Source organism: Natrix helvetica (assembly GCF_964273705.1).
Source record: "Natrix helvetica genome assembly, chromosome: 7".
NCBI lineage: Eukaryota > Metazoa > Chordata > Lepidosauria > Squamata > Natricidae > Natrix > Natrix helvetica.
The window spans coordinates 31,282,525-31,304,033 of NC_138558.1; the positions used below are offsets into that span (position 1 = coordinate 31,282,525).

At 39.5% G+C, this 21,509-nt stretch overlaps 1 protein-coding gene across 6 annotated transcripts in view; it reads left to right on the top strand.

Annotated features, from left to right (window-relative positions):
- Positions 1-21,509, top strand: part of INPP4B (inositol polyphosphate-4-phosphatase type II B) — a 207,543-nt gene that overhangs the window by 20,959 nt on the left and 165,075 nt on the right. For 5 of the 6 annotated variants that reach the window (XM_081959903.1, XM_081959904.1, XM_081959899.1 and 2 more), the window contains exon 2: positions 17,795-17,859. The gene's annotated coding sequence lies outside the window, so the exon portion shown is untranslated. The remainder of the gene's footprint in view (positions 1-17,794; positions 17,860-21,509) is intronic. The other variant, XM_081959900.1, reaches the window with a different exon arrangement.

Below are 21,509 nucleotides of genomic sequence, written 5' to 3' on the forward strand. Positions count from 1 at the left end.
CCCCATCAATCTGGGTCCCTATTTTTCCAATCTTGGAAGGATGGATGACGGAGTCAATCTTGAGTTTGTCAGGATCAAACTCCTGGCTTTGAGCAGAGTTAGCCTGCAATACTGCATTCTAACCACTGCACTACCATGGCTCTTGTATTCTGTAGGATTACCAGAATGGCTGGAACTCCAAAGACTTGTGATAACTACCATTTGTTGAATCCTGCCACAACCTGAAACAATTGCTTACCAAATACAAGTGGTCCTCGGTTTATGACCACAATTGAGTCCAAAATTTTTGATATTAAATGAGACATCTGTTAAGTGAGTATTTTATGACCTTTCTTGCCACAGCTGTTAAGTGAATCACTGTAACTATTCAGTTAATAACACGGTTGTTAAGTGAATCTGTCTTCCCCATTGACGTTGCTTGACAGAAGTTCGCAAAAGATGATCACATGACCCAAAGACACTGCAACCATCAAGTATGAGTCAGTTGCCAAGTGTCTGAATTGACCATGCTGCAATGTCATAAATAAAAAACAGTCACTTTTTTCAGTGTGTCTGTAACTTTGAACCATCACTAAATGAACTGTTAAAAGTTGAAGATTACTTGTAGTTGTAGGTCAAGAAATATTGCTACACGCAGTAGCAAACATGTATTCTGATTAATAATCTAGAGTGCAAATGAATACAATCTCACTACTCTTCCTAAATTTTCAGTTGATTGATCTGCTAATAGAAAGATTGCATAACCTTATATGATCTCCCTGGCTGGTTCATTAGGAGAGACATTAATACACTGAAATAGACTCAGCATCACAATAGTACACAGGAGATTGATTCAGTTGCCTGCTTTGAGAAATGGTCTTGTAAAACAATGTTGTGTTTCTTTTTCAAGTTTCCTTGAAGTCAAAATAATGCATCTAGCCAGGGGAAAGCCTCTCATTTTTGTGTCAGCAGAATATTTATCAGATATTGGTAAATATGAAGGATTGAGGTCCATAAAGCGGGACCTGTGATAAATGGCTCCAAACCTATATATGATTCTTCCCAGCAGTTTCATGTGGGTTATTAAATAAAACGGGACCAAATTAAACCTTGTGCAATTGTCCAGGAAAATTTCACCAAGCTGCAAAAAGCCTGAAATAGTGATTCAAACTGAAGCTGATGCATTTGGTGTTTGAATCAATATACTTGTATATTGCCAGAAAAATTACCTTTGCAATAAGCTCCTCCTTTTTTAAATTCTTTTTTTTTACTAATATATTCAGATTGAATGAATGGCAGTGATTAAAGCTTCTTTAAGATGACTAGTACAATTAACCATTGCATACTAAAAAAAAGCCAATTTGGATTGGCTTAGTATAATAGATTCTGAATTTCTGAAACTATAAAGTGACTGCTAAAATGTGAACTTTATAATTTGGCCAATGCTATGTTTTTTACTCTTGTGTTATCTTCTGCAATCCTCCATTTGGCTTGCACTCATCTTTTAATATAAAAATAAAACAGTCCCTGCAGGACATTTTTAAAATGGCTATTCCTGCTGATATGATACACTAAAACAAAACTAAGGAAAGACAAAAGGCAAAAACAACTCTGTTTAATTTTACCTTGTAAAAGTGATTTACCAGATTAAAAGTGATTTACCAGATTAAAAGTGATTTACAGGATTAAAAATGAGGTTATCAATTTTTGCTTAGATACTATTCTATTGATTTTCAGTACAGTACTATAATTGGGTAATTATGTTGGCTACATAGCTATCCATTTTTTTAATAGCTTGCAACCATGCAAATGTTCAAATAGCTTTTGAATACACATATCTCTTGGACCTTAAATCTTTATTTTTTCCCTCCTGTTAATGTTTCTTAGATTGTTAACTGGTAACATTTGGTTTCCTTCTTTAACATAATTGTGATAGAATTGTCAGTTTCTGAAGCTGTTAATACCTGAATACAAGTTGTGAAAAACTCTAATAAGACGGTCTCCATACAGTTAATTTACATCTGTGAGGAAATAATATTACTGGCCTTGACTTTAGCCTGCAGAAGGATAACTCAGCAATGAGATCAAAGATTTCCTTATGTCCTATATATATAATTTAATAAATTTGACTTTCACCTTTGCAATCTTTTTCTTTCATCAGCGTCAGGAAAAAAAAATGTTCAGGTTTTCATTCTTCCTGGCATAGATTTCAAATTATTTTTCTTCCCTAATGAAAGCTCTGCAACCTGAACTCATTACCAATCCATATCAATTTTGGGAATGTCACAATTATATTTGGATAGAAGGCTAAATCTCCATTCTTGCCTACTTCCCCCACCTAAATATTATTCTTTTTTTTTAACAATACGGTGATATCATTAAAAATACTTCTTTCCAGTGTGCCTTTGGTTTTTCTAATTAGTTACTTTGGTTTCATATCTGAGATAAAAAAGTTTATGCACATGATGGTTTTTCGAAAGGGTGTCACCTATGGAATTCTCCTCCTAAAGATACTTCACTAGTTTGCATACACATGAATAAATAGATATTTATCATCAATTTTTCTGTGCTGTCAAGCTTGGCAGCCAGCCAACAAGATAGCAAGCCAGATGCCTGCCACAGTTCAATGATAGGCAAAGCTCAGGCAGAACAGACTTTAGAGGAATCATAAAATGATAACTGAAACATCGTCAACAACCTTGGCATAGACTGAGACCAGGAATCCAATGAACAAATGACTAATCCAACGGGAAACACTGTTGTGAAACAGAATCCACACCACAGCAAGGTAAACGTGACAAAGCTGAGAATTCAAAAGTGATTTTTAACACCCGCTCTCATGGAGTGAGGCCCAAAAAAATCAATCATGCTCAGCCTCCACTAATACCCAGCTGAGGCACTCTACATCTTGGCATTGGTTGTTTTGTTAGCTTGTTTCTTGGCAAGTTTTTCAGCTCTCTCTTGTTGAATCTTTATCTCATAGCCATAGTGGGACTGGGTGCCTGAATTTCAGAGTCTAAGAGGTCCCAGGACCATCAGCCTTTCGTGACAGGAACCGTCAACAATCCTTCTCCAAACGTCCCTATCGCGGAGGGTCCAATTCCAGACCCTTCAGATGCTATAAGTGACCACCAGCAGATGGCTCCCATAGGAGGGCATCTACAGCTGTTCCTCGCCCAATGGAAGCAGATCACGTCAGACCAGTGGGTCCTTCAGACGACATGCATAGGTCTAACATTAGAGTTCATTTCTCCCCCTCCCCAACACTAGGTTCGGTGTCTTGACCCTCCTGTCCGGTCAAGAAGGTTCTCATGGAACAGGAGATCCTTCACCTCAGAGACATAAATGCCATAGAACCGGTTCCACCAGGTCAGGAAAGGACAGGGTTTTATTCAATACTCTTCCTTGTCCCAAAGAACTCCTGGGGTGGAGGGGGATCCTTGACCTAAAAAAGCTAAATCATCATATAGCATACCGGAGGTTCAAGATGCAGTCCCTTCAGTCAATTCTGGGTTGCATCAGGCCGGGAGATCTCATAACATCCATAGATCTCAAGGAGGCCTACCTCCACATCCCCATTCGCAAAGCTCACCGCAGGTTCCTGAGATTCTTTTATGCAGGCCGCCACTACCAGTACAGGGCTCTGCCATTCGGCCTGTTTTCGACACTTCGAACCTTTACAAAGATCCTAGCCACGGTGGCAGCTTTCCTGAGATATTGCCCAGTGCGCCTGCATTGCTACCTGGATGACATCCTCATCCAGTCATCGTCATGGCAACAAGCGGTACAGGACCTGCAGCACACTCTGCGAACCCTCCAACATCATGGGTTCTCCATCAACAAGGAAAAGAGTCATCTGCATCCGACCATCAGGCTGCAGCACCTGGGTGGCATCATCGACACCACCAGCTGCCAGGTCTCCCTGTCTCTGGAGCGCTTGGCAAGCATTAGAAGCCAGGTATTGCAGGTACTACACTCGTCAAAGGCATCGGTGGTGCAGCTGTCACAACTCCTCAGCAAGATGATTTCGTGCATGTCAATAGTTCCTTGGGCATGCTTTCATTCTTGACACCTACAATGGCTCCTCCTGCCCTACCAGAGGGCCAACATGAGCAACTCTCAACAGCTGATTTGAGTCTCACTGAAAGTACGTCAGTCCCTCCATTAGTGGCTGTCCCACGCGCTGGCGAAGGGCACCCTCTTCAAAGAGCCAGACTGTCTCACCATCACAACGGACGCCAGTCTATTTGGCTGGGGCGCTCATCTTCACAACCAGATTGCGCAGGGCAGATGGTCACCGCCTGAAGCGTCCCACAGTATCAACTGATTGGAATTGAGAGCTGTGTGGCTTGCACTCGTTCACCTCCGAGACCACATCAAGGGGCGTCACGTGAGAATCCTAACAGACAATGTGGCCACAAAGGCGCACATAAACCACCAAGTGGGCACCTGCTCCACGTCCCTGATGGAGGAATCAGAGCGCCTGGGAAGGTGGGCAGAAAGATACCTGTGCTCGATCCAAGTGGAGCACATCTCCGGGGTCCACAACATCCAGGCGGACTATCTGAGTAGGCCACTCAGAGTGGCGCCTGCACCCGGACCTGTTCCACCAGTTGTCTCAGAGGTTCGGCCGTCCTCTGGTCGACCTGTTTGCCTCCCCGGAGAATACACACCTCCCCAGGTTCTTATCCAGGTTCCGCATCCCACAAGCCAAGGGGCTCAACGCTCTCCACTCTCCGTAGCCACTGAGTCTGATGTACGCCTTCCCCCCATTTCCTCTTCTTCCCAGGGTGATTCGGAAAATTCTGTTGGAGGAGGGAGAAATTCTGCTCGTGGCTCCCTACTGGCTCAGAAGGACCTGGTTCGCCAACCTGGTGAGTCTCTCCATCAACTGTCCTTGGTGGATTCCCCGACATGAGGTCTCTCTCAGCCAGGGGGCACTTCAACATCCAGAGCCCCAGTGGCTACAACTAGCCGTCTGCCACTTGAGAGGGACCTCCTAAGTAGGGGTAGCCTTTCCACCATGGTCATTCACACCATTCAGGCATCCAGGCAGCCTTCTACAACCAGAATATACGATGCCACGTGGAAATCCTTTGACAGCTGGTGCAGAGAGCACGAGGCTGAGGTGACTAAGGCTACGATTTACCAGATCTTGGACTTCTCACAAGACGGACTTGACCAGGGCCTGGACTTGACTCTTAGATGGCAGGTGGTGGCCTTGTCCATGATTTTGACGGTAGAAGAGCACTCTTCCCTTGGTCATCATCCCATCATCCGCAGCTTCCTATGGGGTGCAACCAACCTGAGGTCTCCGGTTGTTCACAGATACCCCTCATAGGATCTCAATGTAGTGTTACGGGCTCTCATTGCCCCGCCCTTTGAGCCCCTCCGTTCGGCCAGCCTCAAACATCTGACATTTAAGACAGTCTTTTTGATTGCCATCACGTTTGCATGGCGAATTTCCGAATTGGCAGCACTGTCAATTCGCGAGGACTTGTGCTTGATTCAACCTGATTCAACAGAGTGATCCTCTGTTTGGACCTGGCATTTATACCGAAGATCAACTCTTGGTTTCACTGGGCCTAGGAGTCGTACTCCCGGATTTTTGTCCATACCCCAAACATCCCAAGGAGAAAAGGTGGCACATGCTCGATGTTCGTAGAGTGATACGTAAGTACATGAAACGCACAGCTGCCTTCCGTCGCTCTGAATCACTTTTTGTCGCGTTTCAACCTGCTTCCCTCGGCCGCAAAGTTTCTTCTCAGACCATCGGCCGCTGGCTATGGGCCTGTATCACCTCAGCCCACATTCTTCAATCTATTCCAGTGCCACGCCATATCACCGCACATTCTACAAGAAGCACTACCACTACGGCGGCCTGCCCAGGCACCGATAGATGAGATTTGCAAAGTTGCAACGTGGACTTCCTTGTCTCCCTTTGTTCGAAACTACAGACTGGACAGATTTGCTTCTGCGGAGGGGGCATTTGGGAGGCTAGTTCTCTAGGGCATTCATACCAGCGGAGAGACCCTGGATGCTTCCGCTTCCTGCCCTAGTGACACTTAGCTTGAGTATGTCCCATGCTTGGACTCTCCAGAGCAACACCCAGGAATCTTTCTTATTGACAATTGTTAAGGAGAATTGTTAAGGCCATGGTGTTATGTAGAAGGTGCTTGTCTGTCTGAATTCTAAAATCCCAGTGCAATTTAGCTTCTTCATTTTCTAAGACTTTCTCTGTTTTATGGTCCCACCAGTTCTTGCTTGCAGGTAAGTGATATTTCTTGCCGATCTTCCAGCACACTATTGTTTTTACTTTGTCATGCCATTGCTTGTAGTCAGTCTGGGCGATCTTCTGGCAGCAGTTAACCAGGTAGTTAGTATTATTTCAGCTGTCTTTGCAAAGACGGCATTTGCTATCTGTTGCTGTTTTCTCAATTCTGACTTTCTTTGCATTCGTTCTTAAGTCTTGGTCTTGTGCAGCCAGAATTAACCCATCAATCTCTTTCTTCAACTTTCCTGCTCTTAGCTGTTGTCGGTCTTGTTAGTGTTTGCTTTTCTTTTCTTTTTTTAAATTGGCTTTGTAGTGCTTTGTCTTGCCATGCTTCCTTTCTATTCTTCATTTGATCTTTCTTGTAGAACAGGTTGATCTCTCTAGTACTCAGTATGCCTTCCTGGTATACTAGTTTGAGTGCATCTTCACTGTCCTTCAGGTAGTTTCCAATGCTCTTTTCTTCAATCATCTGATGTACTTACAACATTCCACACCCACCTATTTTTCTTGATAGGTAGTCTGTCAATGTCACTGCGAGGATGAAGGGCATCATTCATTATCATTATATTTTTGGTCTTCCTATCCATTTCTTTTCATTTTTCTTAACCCCAGTCCGCTATTCCAGCTAAGTATCTAATGACTGGAATTGCCCATGTGTTTATAATGCCTGTTTGCATTTCCTTTGATTTGTACTTTAAGATCTTCTTCCCTCTCTTGATGTATTCACTTCTAACCTATTTCTTGACTTTAGTGTGTTTTATGTTATCTGCTTGAAGGATACCCAGGTATTTGTAGTGATAAGCTTCCATCCACTCTTGATGTTATTTCCATACAGCATCTTGATTTCTTCAGTTTTCCCTATTTGATGGTGAGTGTGGTGCATTTGTCCAGTCCAAACTCCATTACAATATCTTGGGTGTATATATGGACAGTGTTGAGCAGCAATTCTATTTATATACAGCTTCAGATCATCCATGTAAAGTAGGTAGATAGCCTGGTAAATGTTTGATATCTGTCAGTATTGCTGACAGAATAATCAGTACAATGATTTATTTATTTATTTATTTTAATTGGTCAACAAGTACAAGAAAATAAGTAGGAAAACCATATGAAAAAAATGGCACAAATAAATGGATAAAAATAAGCAAAATATAGCCATGAACACATAAAAAGAGTACATATACGTGAGACAGAAGAACAGGGACGGTAGGCATGCTGGTGCATATGCATGCCCTCCTTAGGGACCTCTTAAGAAATGTGTAAAGTCCACGGTAGACAGCTTAAGGTAAAAAGTATGGGGGCTAGAGGAAGTAACAACAGGATTGGATGATGATGATGACGATGATTAGCGTATGGTATTGTTACACTAACCAGGAAACCACAATGCTATTTCATAGTACCATGTTTCCCCCAAAATATGACATGGTCTGAAAATAAGGCCATGCCAGATTTTTGGGGTGGGCAAAAATATAAGCCCTCCCCCCAAAATAAGTCCCTTGGACAACCCCCCTTCCGGCCAGGCAGAGCGCCACTCACCGACCTAGCAGTATCCCGAAGGCGCCAAGGGAGCCCGAAGGGAGCTGGGGGGGGGCAAAGGCGCTCATGTGGCTTGGTACCTTCGGGATACCGCTAGGTCAATGAGTGGCGCTCTACCCAGCTGGAGAGGGGAATTGCCGGGCGACTGCTCATGAGTGTGGTCACCCCATGGCTGCTGTGTTGCACTGCTGCAACAACGCAACACAGCTATTCATCCCTGACGCTGTGCCCAGCTCTTCAGGAGCCCGCTCGCAAGAGAGCAGCTGCCCAGCAACCCCAAAACAATAAGCCCCCCAAATCTGTACTAGATTTGATCATGCTTGGTAACTTATTTACCAAGCTATTTTTTATTTTTTACTATTTCTCTGCCTGACTGATATCAAACTTGTCCTCACCTCATATTTGATGCTATTTGTGTAATAATATTTAATATTATGTTTCATGTGTATCAATAATAAAACTATATCTGGCAGTATTTTGGGATCAACAAGGAAAGTCTGTTAAATAGGACTTATCTTGTGAGTCATGTCAGAAGGTGTTCTGTCCTTGGGACATCAGTATATAATGATCTGTGTTCATGCTTCCAGAACACACTAGCTCATTAATTTAAATGCAAAGTTATTCCCTGTTGTTGGGGAAACATAGCAGCACTATTTTGCACAAAACAGTGAGCCTTAAGGTAACCAAAGGCATTGCAGCCCAGCATATTGTGTCAGTTCTGCCATAATTTTTAAAATACGTGGCAAGATGACCTTTTAAGTGATCTGACTTTAGAAATGTTCTTTAATTTATCTGTCTTTGGAAACCCTAATCTGGTACTACGAATTTCAGACTAAAACCTAACATAGCACTTTTAACATTTAAAATCAGTGTTATTTGTGTGAAAAAGCTTGAAAAACAGAATGTAAGGCAATAAGAAACTGGCAGTCACATGCATGTTATATGATTGTGTTCCAACAACATACTTGATTCAATCATCTAGCCAACCTAATGAATTTTCGTGAACAAAAAATACACTAATTATGACAATTCACAGTTTGGAATTTACTTAATCTCTTGCAGCAAGGGAGTGCTGCAAGGATATATCACTAGCTCCTTCTCCAATGGCCAAGCAGGAAATGCTATCTGAAAAGCAGGTTAACAGGAAGAGAAATAAAGTAAAGGACCCAAGCCCAAAAACAGCAGCAATGAAAGCACTGATCCAAAGACCAACAGTCTTCCACTTATTCACCAGCGCTTTGGGTTCCCTCCCATCATGCAACCCCTACTGTGCTATGTAGCTGTCAAGACTAATTCAGTTAAAAATAAAATGTCCGGTTCCAATAAATTGCCCATTTAAGGGGTGCCTTGATTGAGTGCTTGAGAGTGAATTATATAGCTTTGGCAAGAATGGAGGTTATCCGTTATTAGGGACAAAAGATTAGAGTATGGGATTTATTGCCATAGTGATGAATTATGATGAGCAGAGAAGTAAACCCTAAGAGAAAATATGTTCTAGCTATAGCGTTGATGGAGCAACCCAATGTGCTTGGAAGGGAGGAATTCATAGTCATGGAGACTGGAAGGTATTGCTAAGCCAATACACAGTAAGTGTCATTAACAAATATGGGTGTCATAAAGGGATAAAATCATCTGGAGATTTTTTAAAAAAAGACTTTTAAGAAAAGATACTGTTGTAGCTTGCTTTTTAAAAAAAAATCTCTATTTTGACTGCATCATCAAATAATACAGTGCAAACTATAGCTCACAGCTGTTGTATAAAAATCAGGAGTCTGAGCGCACATTTTCTAACCAAGAAATTTTATTAAAAGGTATAAAAGGTAGAAGATTCCATGAGGCATGTAACAAAATCGTTAGTCAGAAAAAAATGCTACCATAGACTAACATGGCTCTCCTTCTCCAAGGTAAATTTTATAACATTACTGAAGAAGAAGGTTTAAAGAACCACTGCAAAATTCCTTTTTCTATTTTTTTCCATAGACATACTTTCTTCCTCTCTCTGCCATCCATCATTAGTGCTACTGCATTGATTAGTTGTGAACGCTGCAGATCATGTAGTTTATTCTATAGAAGAACACAGGTTTTTGATTTTTTTTAGAAAATTGCATGACTCATTTTACTCTGCTAATGTAAGAAAGCAGTTTTAAAGCAAAACCAGTAATGCTTTCACTTTTCTTGCCGTCCTCCCATTTGGAACAGAAAAATTAAATTAGTATGAATCATGAGGAAGTGATCATTGTGGGGAATAGCAATCTAGCAAGATCTTTTTTGTTTATCTTGTCCTTTATGGGACTTAAAATATCCTATTACTATTTTCTGTCTGTCCTGAGATTTCATTGCTACTTCAGAAGCCTTCATTTCTTTTCATGTGTTTGAACAGTTGAATTGCAAATGACAGAAACAAATGGAATATATACAAAGGAAAAGTGGGGGAAGTGTACAGTTTGCACGTGAACCATGAAGGTAAACTTACAATTATTATAACTGTCACTGAACTGAATGAACAAGCCCAGCACTTCAACGTCAAAACATAATGACAGTTCTCTTTCTTTTGACATTCCGCTAGCAACATAGAAGCTATTTTAGAAGCGTATTGTTATTAACCAATATATAAAGAAAAACACTGAGGACTTGAATTATTCAATTAAATGTTTAAAGAGATTGTTTTTGTTTTTGAACATGTTTGAATGTTGCAATGCATAATTTTATGCTGCCTGCCCAACTGCGGTTCGTGCTCCCACCCACAAAAAGGGTACCTAACTTCAAGTGCTGCAAACCGTGTTACGTGGATTTATGCATGGTGTGAAATCATAATTTACAAGATTCAATGGCAAAGCCAAACAAAAAAATTGTACATTCTTAACAAGCGCAGTGTTTTTAATCCCAGGTTTATGGGATGCTGAATATATGAATTTAAAAAATGTGCCGATTGAAAGAAAATGTACTTATTAAAGTTATATGGGAAGTACGGGTTATTATGGGAAGTACTCGTTACTCCCACGTAACACCTCTCCTGCGCGAGCTGCACTGGCTACCTGTGGCCTTTCGGGTGCGTTTCAGGTACTGATTACCATCTTTAAAGCGCTCCATGGCATAGGACCTAGGTATCTGCAGGATCGCATCCTACCACACACGTCCCTGCGACCTATCCGCTCACACAGAGAGGGGCTCCTCCTGGTGCCGTCTGCTAGGCAATGCCAGCGGGCGACACCTAGGAGTAGATCCTTCTCTGTGATGGGCCCAACCCTCTGGAATGACCTCCCCCCAGACATTCGAACTACCACCGACCTCCGTTCCTTCCGGCAAAAGTTAAAGACTCACCTATTTCAATCAGCTGGCCTGGCACTTTCTTAGTTTTACCTCCCGGGGATTTATTCATTTTAATTGGGTTTGGGGTTTTAATAAGCTTTTAATGTACTATATTTATTATTCTATATACAGTCTTACAACCTCCTTCACCTACGTATTTAATTATTTAACTGTTTTATGTATGTATTTTATAACGCATTTTAATGACTGTACACCGCCCCGAGTCCCTTTCGGGAGAGGGGGCGGTCTATAAATATGAATAATAAATAATAATAATAAATCAGTGTCTATGAATGTAACATTATTGGAACCTTTTTGTATGTTACTTCCTTAATTAAACAAAGGGTTATAATTAGATAAAAAAGTATTATCACACCTTTTCTTTTGCCATGTGAACCCTCATATGAGTGACTTTAAAAAGCATTTTAAAATGTTTTTATTAACTGGTAAAACCAGGATGTTGTGTTTTAAACTTAACACTGAGTGCAACTCAGCATTAGGGCTAGAACAATCTAGGTCAGGGGTGTCAACCTGGCAGCTTGTCCGCTGGATACGTCCCGTGCAGGACACGCCCATCCCAGCTCGTGGGAAAAACATCGCGAAATGTGACAGCAACATGACGCTGCAAGTTTGACACCTGTGACCTATATTGATCCTATCTAGGGTATAATTGCACTGAATTTCTCACAATATTGCCTCTAGAACATGGGTGTCAAACTCGTGGTACCATGTTTCTGTCATGTGATGTATCGTGACATTTTCACCTTGCTGGGGTGGGCGTGGCCTGTGCATGCCACCAATTTGACACCCCTGCTCTAGAACTACCCCAACATTCAAGTTCTCAAGCAGATATCCTCTTTTTTTAGCTTTAAGAGAGGACATGTATTCATTAGTTATCGTACTTTCATGTTGTTCTCCTAGCAACGTTAATTGGGGAATTCTGGGAGCTGATGTCTATGGATCTGATGTCTATACAACTGAAAGTTGTCAAAGTTGAGAAACAGTGATCTATAGAATGAAGATAGCAGCTGGGATGCTGCTTAGTTTCAATGCTTGGAGCTGATTTTGAATACAGCAACATGGAAGTATAATAATTAATGAATAAATGCCCACTCTTAAAGCTAAAAACAAAGAGAACATCTACTTGATAACTCAGATGCTGTGACAGTTCTGCAGGCAACATTAGTGACTGAGAGATTCAGTGCAGTTGCGCCCTTGAGTAGGAATGACCTGGAATAGGAACTTGTGGTTTTGTGGTTTAAGATATTATTGTGAGGAATTTGAATGCCAATTCTGAGGAGATAAAGCAAGACATTTGCTTGTAACCATGTTGATTATGTATTATATGTGTTCGTAGTGTAGGGTCTAAGGCAGGGGTGTCAAACTGGATTTTTTCGAGGGCTAGATCAGCATCGTAGTTCTCCACGGGCCGGGGGGGGGGAAATGGGATAGACACCTCCCTGCTGGCCAAAATGGCACCACGGGCCAGTCTTATTTCCAGGCTGGCCCCACGCGCCAGATTTAAGAACCTTGCATGCAGGATCTGGCCCATGGCCTTGAATTTGATACCCCTGGTCTAATTTGGTAGTACCGTAAGTGGTTTCTATTATTTTAGGTTCAAAGATGAGTTTGGGGCACTTTGTTCTTCTGACAGAAACACTGGTTCCTTGTTACTTATCTTTTACTGTCATGTCAATACTACATTGCAATGATTATCTTAACAAATGAATATCATTATTGTTTACCTACTCTTCAGTTTTATTTAGCGAGGCCTTTCAAAAGCTTGTTGATTTTACTACCTATTGCTCTGCTGCTATTTTTCAGCTAGCTACCTTAAATGCTGTAAGATTAATGGACCATAGGTTACAAATAGAAATAGTCATTAAATAATAACAATGAACAAATGCATGCATAACTGGCCATTGTGTGTTTCAAATGTTTTCTAAAATTCCAAATTTTCTTTCTAGTGATTTCCAGAGGTTCGAGGTTTGAAAATTCAACTATTCTTGCAATTGATAATGCTTTTATCATGCCTATTAGACATTAACAAATAAATAATAACTTTAAAATATTGTTAGCCTTGACTATTTAAGTTTTAATGTCTGAAAACTAGAAGAGGAAAAGGACAGATAACAACTGTTTACTTGCTATATTTTTTTGTTATAGCAGCTCTAAATTAGCAAAGTTGGTATTGCTGAAAAGAAGAAATGCTGATTAGAGAAAGATTTCCTAATGTTTATGAGATGCAAGAATCTTTATAACCTAAAAAAGACATTTGCAGTAATGTTAATACCAGATTTAACTACTTTAAATTAAACTTAATGCTGATACAGCTCTAAAATGTTGTGATCCAATTTTGTCAGAGTTGAACATAGCTTTAAAGTATTTGATGTGAAAAATTGAAAGGCAAATGTCTAATGCTTTTTTATAATTGCAAATTATCATGAAAAGCAGAAATAACATTTGATTCTGTCCTTGTCATTGCTTTTCCTACCTCCCTGAAGAATTATCTTTAATTTTTAATTTAAATCTCTTACAGTTTAGCTGGAGTCCAGAAATCTTTTTTTGGCTTTATTGGCCAAAACGAACTCATGTTAGCCAACAAAAATGTAATAAATATGCCTCCTGATCCCTAGTAACTTTCAATTTTCCCCAGTTGGTGGAGACAGCAGTCAGGATGGGTTGTTTCTGTCCATTGACCAATCGGACTGAGTCTACAGATGTGACATCACTGATACCACTGGTGGCTCCTCCCAGCTTTAGACTCAGTCTGATCAGGACTCGATGCATAAATTTGTTCTCCCCCAAATTAATTAGTTAATTAGGTCATTTTTCCAAATTTAATTCTCTACAATTTTAATTGGTTTGTCTAAAGTTTGGCTGCTTCTCTTCTTCTATTGCAAATTGTAAATGACTTTACTATGCCTTCCTGACTTCGCGGGTGCCACGAGGTAACTCTGGAACACTCCGCGACTCCAAAGCGTCGGGCAAGCCTGCGGGCTGCAACCCAAGGGCCTCTGCCCATCATGAAGGCCACCTGTTCAACAATTTCATCGTTGTGGCTCGTCCGACGTATTTCGGCTGTGAAAAGCCTCCAGAGCAGTTTTTTCTCTTTTTGAAGCTCCGGGGCCATTTTAAAGTGTGCCAAAGCTCCGTTGGCCATTTTGAAGCTTCCTCAACCATTTAAATTGGTGCCAAACCTCTGCTCAGCTCCAAGCCTCTGCGGGTCCGTTGGAATTGGCACCAAACCCCTCTTCTGCGGCACAACCCTGTAGGGCACAGTGCAGCTCCTGGTGTGGTGAGTCACTGAAGCACCAATAATTATGGCCTCTCCAAGGGAGGATCAAAGCCAGACTCTCCCAGGCATTTCATCTCCTGATAGCCCAGTAGCAGGCCCTTCTGAGGTAACAACCTCTAAGAAAAGACAGGCCCCAGAACCTCGCCTAAAAGGCAGGCCTCCCAAAGTCTCCAAGGCTTCCCAAAAGGCTGAGGACCACAGGTTAAGCCAAGCTAAAGACATGGCACATATACAGTATTGTGATTGGCCATAACTGTTGGCTTTTCCTCTCTAAGACTACACTAGCCAACCAGTATCTCTAAGTAGTTGAGGGCCTAGCATAAAATCCTAGACACATTCATATTGGTAGCAACTCCAGAATCCAAGGAGTTATTTGCTAGCCATACAAATCAGGTAGAACAGCAGAAAAGGATGAGTAGACCGGTTCTCTGTCATTTAGAATCCATTGAAGTGTCTTGTGAACACCTGCACAGGAAGGAATGCTTCAATGTTTGCCTTGTTTTTAAATATTTTCATGTGTAATTTAACATTCAAAACCCTGTTGTTGTTCTTATTTGCAATAAGCCAAGATGCTAATCCACAAAAATAGACAGTAAATGAAACATATTGTTTAGGATGAGTATGACAGTTCTAACAACAATGTTGTACTTTAATATATATGGATTGTATGATTATTTTTTTTAATTTTTTTAATGCTTACTTTTTTATATCCTTAATTGTTATGGCCTCCCAGAGACATATATTTGAGATGGGCTGCTATATAAACTGAAGTAATAAATAAGAACAATTTTTACTTTATGTTGTAGTTGATCTTGCATGTTTTCAATCAACCCACTGTAATCTTTCTTTTAGTCCGAACTTTCTAACTCCTCTTCTTGAACAGCTGATTTATTTATTATATGATATGAAATCATTTTTGACTCCTAGAAACCACAGATATAGATTTCAGACAGTCTGTTACTAAAATTGATTTTGAGGTCTTCTGGCAATATCCCCTCGCCACTGTAACTCAGTGTATCCACTTTGCTGCTGGTTGTTCTCTTCCACTTTCCCAGCATTAGAACCTTTTCCAAAGATATTTGCATAATGTGTCTGAAGTAAGCAAATGAAATAAGCCTAATCACTTGTACCTATAGCAATAATGATTTTGTTAGTGATCCATTTGTTTTTGTTCACAATACTTTCAGGAGCCTTCTTTGACATCTGGTTTCCTTGGGAGGTGTTCGACATATAAATTGAATAAAGGAGGAGAGAATATACAGGTTGTTTCACTCTTTTACCAACCTGGGGTCACTCTGTTTTGCCATGGTTTGTTTGTCATTTGGCTTTTTGACCTGTGTATGGGTTTCTCATGAGGACAATGAGATGTTCTTGGATTTCCACTTTTCTAAGCACATTCCATAGTGTCTGATTTTGACAAGGAAGGAAATATGTAGAGGAGATATGCAGAATATTCAGGAATGGCAAATATAGAAGTAAAAATAACAGGCGATTACCAATTGTCTACAAACATGTGTTTGGCAGCTCTTGTCAGCTTACAGTCTTATTATCCACAGATTTCTCAGTATAATCCATTTTCTTCTTTGCTAATGGTTGAGTGCTGCTAAACATCTTTGAAGTGATTGCTCTTCTGCCATAGCTGTGGTGAATTAGGCTCATGCTGGCAGATTAGTCCTGCTATTATTGGCTGTTAACTGGATTATTATATATAGGTGAAATTTTTTTTGTATGTTTAATTTAGAAACAGAGTAGTCATATTCCCTGACATGGTTTTTAATGTAGGGTAGAAACAGATTAATGAAGCTAGAGGTACCCGGCTGAAGTTGTTATCTACAGGCAAATGTGTAGTTGCACAACTGAATATGTGGAACAAAGGTTAGGAACCTCCTCCAATCTTAAAATTAGTGTCTCTACTTAGATTTTTAGAGGATTTTATTATTTAAGTTATTGGAGCCTTGCTTTGCATGAAAAATGGCTACTTTTTCTACTGATTGCAAGCAAGAAGAAAATGTCCTACTTTGTTCAGTGAATAGATATGATTCACATATAATATACAGCTATAAAGTAATATTTTAAAATTTTAATTCATTGTGATATGTGTGGTTTGGAGAATCTAAATGCTAGCTTGGTGTGTAACAAAAGTGCCTCCTCCATGATTTTATCTTGGAGGAGGTCACAGATCTGACAAATTTTACTGATTTGGTCTAGAGGAGAGGTTACCCTCTCAGAAATTAGGTTCAGGTTTCCTACTTTGCACCAAACAAGAGTCCATGATGGGGAAGAAGGATGGCTGTTGTCATCCATGAATTGTTATAGGTTTTACTCATTCTGGCTGAAGTTGGACTTAAGGGAACAATTCATAGCCTCCATGGCCACCATGGACCTGTCCTGAGTCACTGATTATTCAACTTATACTACAGGCCACACATATTTATTTTTTTCTCAGGAACTTTGAGATATGATCTGGTAGTCGTCTTCTTCCTAGTGTACTCCTGCAAGTGCAGTGTCTGCTTTTCAGATAATTGAACACCACTTTGCACAGTCAGCTGTGTCTCCAGGGTGCAAACCCACAACTTGCATATCTTTAATATGATCTGGTAGTGGAGTATATTAATATTTGTCCATTGCCATGGACAAATTCCATTCTGGTTTTCTTTTAACTCACTGGTGTCATGCCTTCCTGCAGAGAGACAGGGCTTTTTTTGATCAGCCTGCTCTATACAATTGATGGATCAAATGGGATTCCAGAGAAAACTTGGGATTTTCCCCAGAAGTTCTGGTGGGCAATTTGGTTGAGGCCCTAATCTCTGCCTGGGATGGGTAAGTGGCAGAACCCTTGGATCATATTGCTCCTGTGTAGCCACTCTCGGCATGCTGATCCTGAGGTGCTCGTTGCCTGCAAATTAGGGACCACCTCAATAAGGATGGCAAAGCATCAATATTTCTTCAACCTTATTGCATCCACTGATAGCCATCCAGTAGCTTTGTTTAGGGCACCTAATCCCTATTGGGTATCTCAAACAAAAATGGACAATTATTTATGAGATACAAAAGGCAGAATTTGGGGGGTTTGGGGTGGGGTTTTTTTGGTAAATAAAGGCATTTAAAACCAGCCTAATGCCATACAGTCATCTAATTTTGCAAATATAATTGTTTGGTGGGGGGAGGTGTTCTATAGAATGGGATGGTAATAATAATAAATATTGTAGTGGACATATCACCTTGCTATACTGGATGTCATATTCATTCTGCTGCATAAAAGGCCTATGTAAAAATGTATCGTATATCAGCTACCAATGAAGCATATTTTTAATTAATGATTCCCCAGTTTTATTATTTTTAAGAATCAGTGCATCAAGGAAGACTATTCAAGCTGAAACTGTTTTTGTTCTACACAGAGCCAGAAGAGAAATGGTGTCATCTGAAAAGAAAACTGATCTTTCTAATGAAAAGTAAGCCAAAGGTAATTTATGTGACTTACCAGTTCATGTCTGTGCTTTTCCTCTGAATTCACCAGCTTCTTTTTATCTTTTTATCACTTGGTTTGTTTTTCTTAATAGAAAATTCTGCACTGTCCCAAAAGCTTTCCACTTGACTTTATAGTTGTTTTATAAAATGTGAGAGAATCTTCAACAGTATGTCTGGTCATTTTGAACAGTTTGTATCAGTAAAACAAAATAAACCACCACACAGCTATTTCCATAAAATAGCTACAAAATCACAATCAAATGTAAGAATTATTTTTAAGCACATGCAGTTGGACTACTACAGAGAGAAAGATATCATGATAAGCCTGACCCTAAGCTTTGCTTCAAAGGAGGAATTCAAAGTCTTTCTTTTTGGATGGAGAGCACTGAATAGGCAGATTCTATCTGAAGGTTTTTGGATAACAGGGAGCCAAGGCAGGTAGGAGTTTACAGGTTAAAACCAGCATTCAGTTCTATTCAGAAACCTGTTGATAAAAACACCATCCATGAAACTTTTGTTACCCAGACAGAGTGGCTTCACTGGCTCTCAGGTAGATTGCTCTGTATATGCTTGATATACTTCTGACTGCCCTTGAAAAACATTAAGAAACTTCATTGTAAAATAAAACTTTGAGATTATGAGGGCATGAGTCACTTTCAGCTTACCCTTAAAAAGGATGCAACTGATAAATTAGTAGAAGCTGGACAAACACTCCTTTTGTCTGCTGGGGTGAAGAAGTTGTGAATCCAGAACCCAAGTCTGATCCCATTCAGAATCCCATGAATGGGAACCTGATGGCATTTTGAATGTATGATAACATCACTGGCCCATCTTCTTTGCTATTTTACCAAGAATAGAGGTCCTCAATGGAATTATCAACCAGTATCACTTGGTAAGTCCTCCAGTCCATTCAGGAATAATTCCTTAGACTCCATAATTCTGTAAGAGCAGAGTATACCGGAGTTAGTATTCACTTGTGCAGGATTGGTTAGCCGTAGTTAACTCAAATTGAGTATATTCTGAACTACCCTTGTATGAATGCTTTTCAGATCCAACCAGTGATTTGAAACGTTATAGGAAGCATTTTCCATCAAAATCCCTATTCCTTGAGCCCAATCCCTATCGTCTTCAAAGAAAAGACCACTGAATCTGTAAAAACTTGTAGAGTCTAAATGGGTGGATTTACCAGAAGGAGCATACATTGTTTTTATTTTAAATGCTGGGTTGCTGTCCATTGTCCTGATCTTGAATCCTGAAGTTTTTAGCAGAATTCCTCTAATTCAGAATTCTGAATAGTCCTGGATGTATTGCTATTAGCTCTTCTACTTTGTCTCTTTTTGCCTGAGCCTTTATTATTTAGAACGCTGGAAAGTAAGCAGTCTGTATAGAAGACAATTTTCTTAAAATCTGTTTTTATATTTATAATGCTTTTCTATATTTCTATATTTTATTATATTGTATACTTCCCAGAACCACTGCAAAATGGTGAGATGGATCGTATATAAATGTAATCAATAAACGAAATAAATAAAAACTAAAACCTGGAACTATTCTCATATTATAGGGATTCCATTCTGTCTTCTGTTCAATTTCAAAATGGTTCACAGAGTTGTGTTAAGTGACATTAACTGATGTTTTATAAGCAAAAGGAATAGCGATACTAATTCTGTTTTTTCTACGAATTAACATCTCCTAAAACTGTTGTAATCTGAATAAACATACATTTGGAAGTGCTTTTTAAAGTCTGCATTTAATGCTTTACTTAACAGTAGGCTTGTGATTAATAGGCTGTAGTTACTTTTAAAAAATCGGCATTATTGTCTGTTGCAGTATATGTTTCTTAATTTTTAGCCAAATGATGTAATAATTGGAACTGATCTCATCTATTAGATCAGTTTGTTCCTTGTGTGTATGCTATTTTTATTTTGCTTATACCCTTCACTTTTGATTATTTGTACAGAGATAGAAAAATATTCTAAAATTGCATATTTTATTCATTCACTATAAAATATTTTTTATGAACTGCAAATGTCATAATAGGTTGCCATTATTCTGAATTAACTTAGATGAGTTTTACTTTAGGTTTTCAATACATTCATGAAGCTGCTCAGCATTGATTTTTACCAGTAACTAGTTGAAAATGTATCCCCAGAAAATAACTTTTTAAATTATTTTAAAAAACTTGCCATAATCTGCAGCACACATAAAACTATTTATAATGATTATTAGTTGATAGAAAGGCATTAGTAAAATAGTCCATTAGTTCATAAATCAATAACTATAAACTGTGTGTAGAACAAATATAAGTAAAATGGCTTATTTTAAATGTTGTAATTTCACTCCCATGGTAATTCCCAAAACAGATATGAAAAGAGTGCCAGCTGTTATACTATACTATGAAAAACATATGGAATTTATAGACTAAAAAGTCATTTAATCTATCTGGTTAGCAGTTTAAGGTGTACTTTGATTTCCTAGAATTAAAAACGCTGGTGGCATGTTGAAACATAGATATAATTTATATAGCTCTAAACTATGGATTATGTTGAACTATGGATTATGTTAAACTCAAAGAGTTATGAAATTTTGTGTGTAATCACATCAATAAAGTTCAGTTCCATCTGCTTTTCCTCTCCTATGGTGTGACTGAGAAAAGACACAAAGCTCTCCATATGCAACTAATTGCTTCCATATGCAACTAATTGTAGTTTAGCTTTGGCTGAATTCACCTTTTATGCTAAGCTAGTCTTTCTAGGCACCAGAATTTTCTACATTGTGATCTATTTGGCTGAGGAAATCTGCAGGTTAAAATCTATAAACCTGCAAGGTGCCTGGGTTAGGAAAGCTGTGCAGTAGAGCAGTTGAGAGATAACAAAAATGCAAGTGAAAAGGGCCTCTTGGTCCAGCCATTATTTAAACTCCAGACACTTGTGATTTCTTATTTTGACTAACCTAATTATTTATAATCCCCAGTTAATTTACAGATGGAAGTGAAATTTCTGACCTTTTGGCTATATTAGAAAAAGGGAATGCATTATCCCTAAGGCTCATTGACATAAAAATTACAGGTATTCCTTGACTTGTGACCACAATATGCTCCTTATTTCATTTAGTCCAGGGGTGTCCAAACTTGGGAACTTTAAGACTTGTGGACTTCAACTCCCAGAATTCCCCAGCCAGCCATGCTGGCTGGGGAATTCTGGGAGTTGAAGTCCACAAGTCTTAAAGTTCCCAAGTTTGGACACCCCTGATTTAGTCTAAGGATATGTACATTCAGTTGTGCCTGATATCAAATCATGAACAACGAATGAAATAACTATATTTCGGCAGAAGAAAACTTTAATTTCTATCCTTCATGGACTATAGTACCCATTGTTTACAAATAACATGGCCAATGAGCAGCTTATAGGAGAGTTACAATCCAAAGAATCAAGAGGAAACCAAATTATTGCTCTAGAGCAGTGCTTCTCAATTATTTTCTGTCATGCCCCCCCTAGGAAAAAGAAAACATTTCGCGCCTCCCGCGCGACTGTAAATAGTATCATTTGTCTATAAAATTGTTATAAGTACACCTCTGCATAACACTGTATCCTTACTAACGTATAAGAGAATAAAAAAAGAAAGAAATGTGGATCAATTTACAAC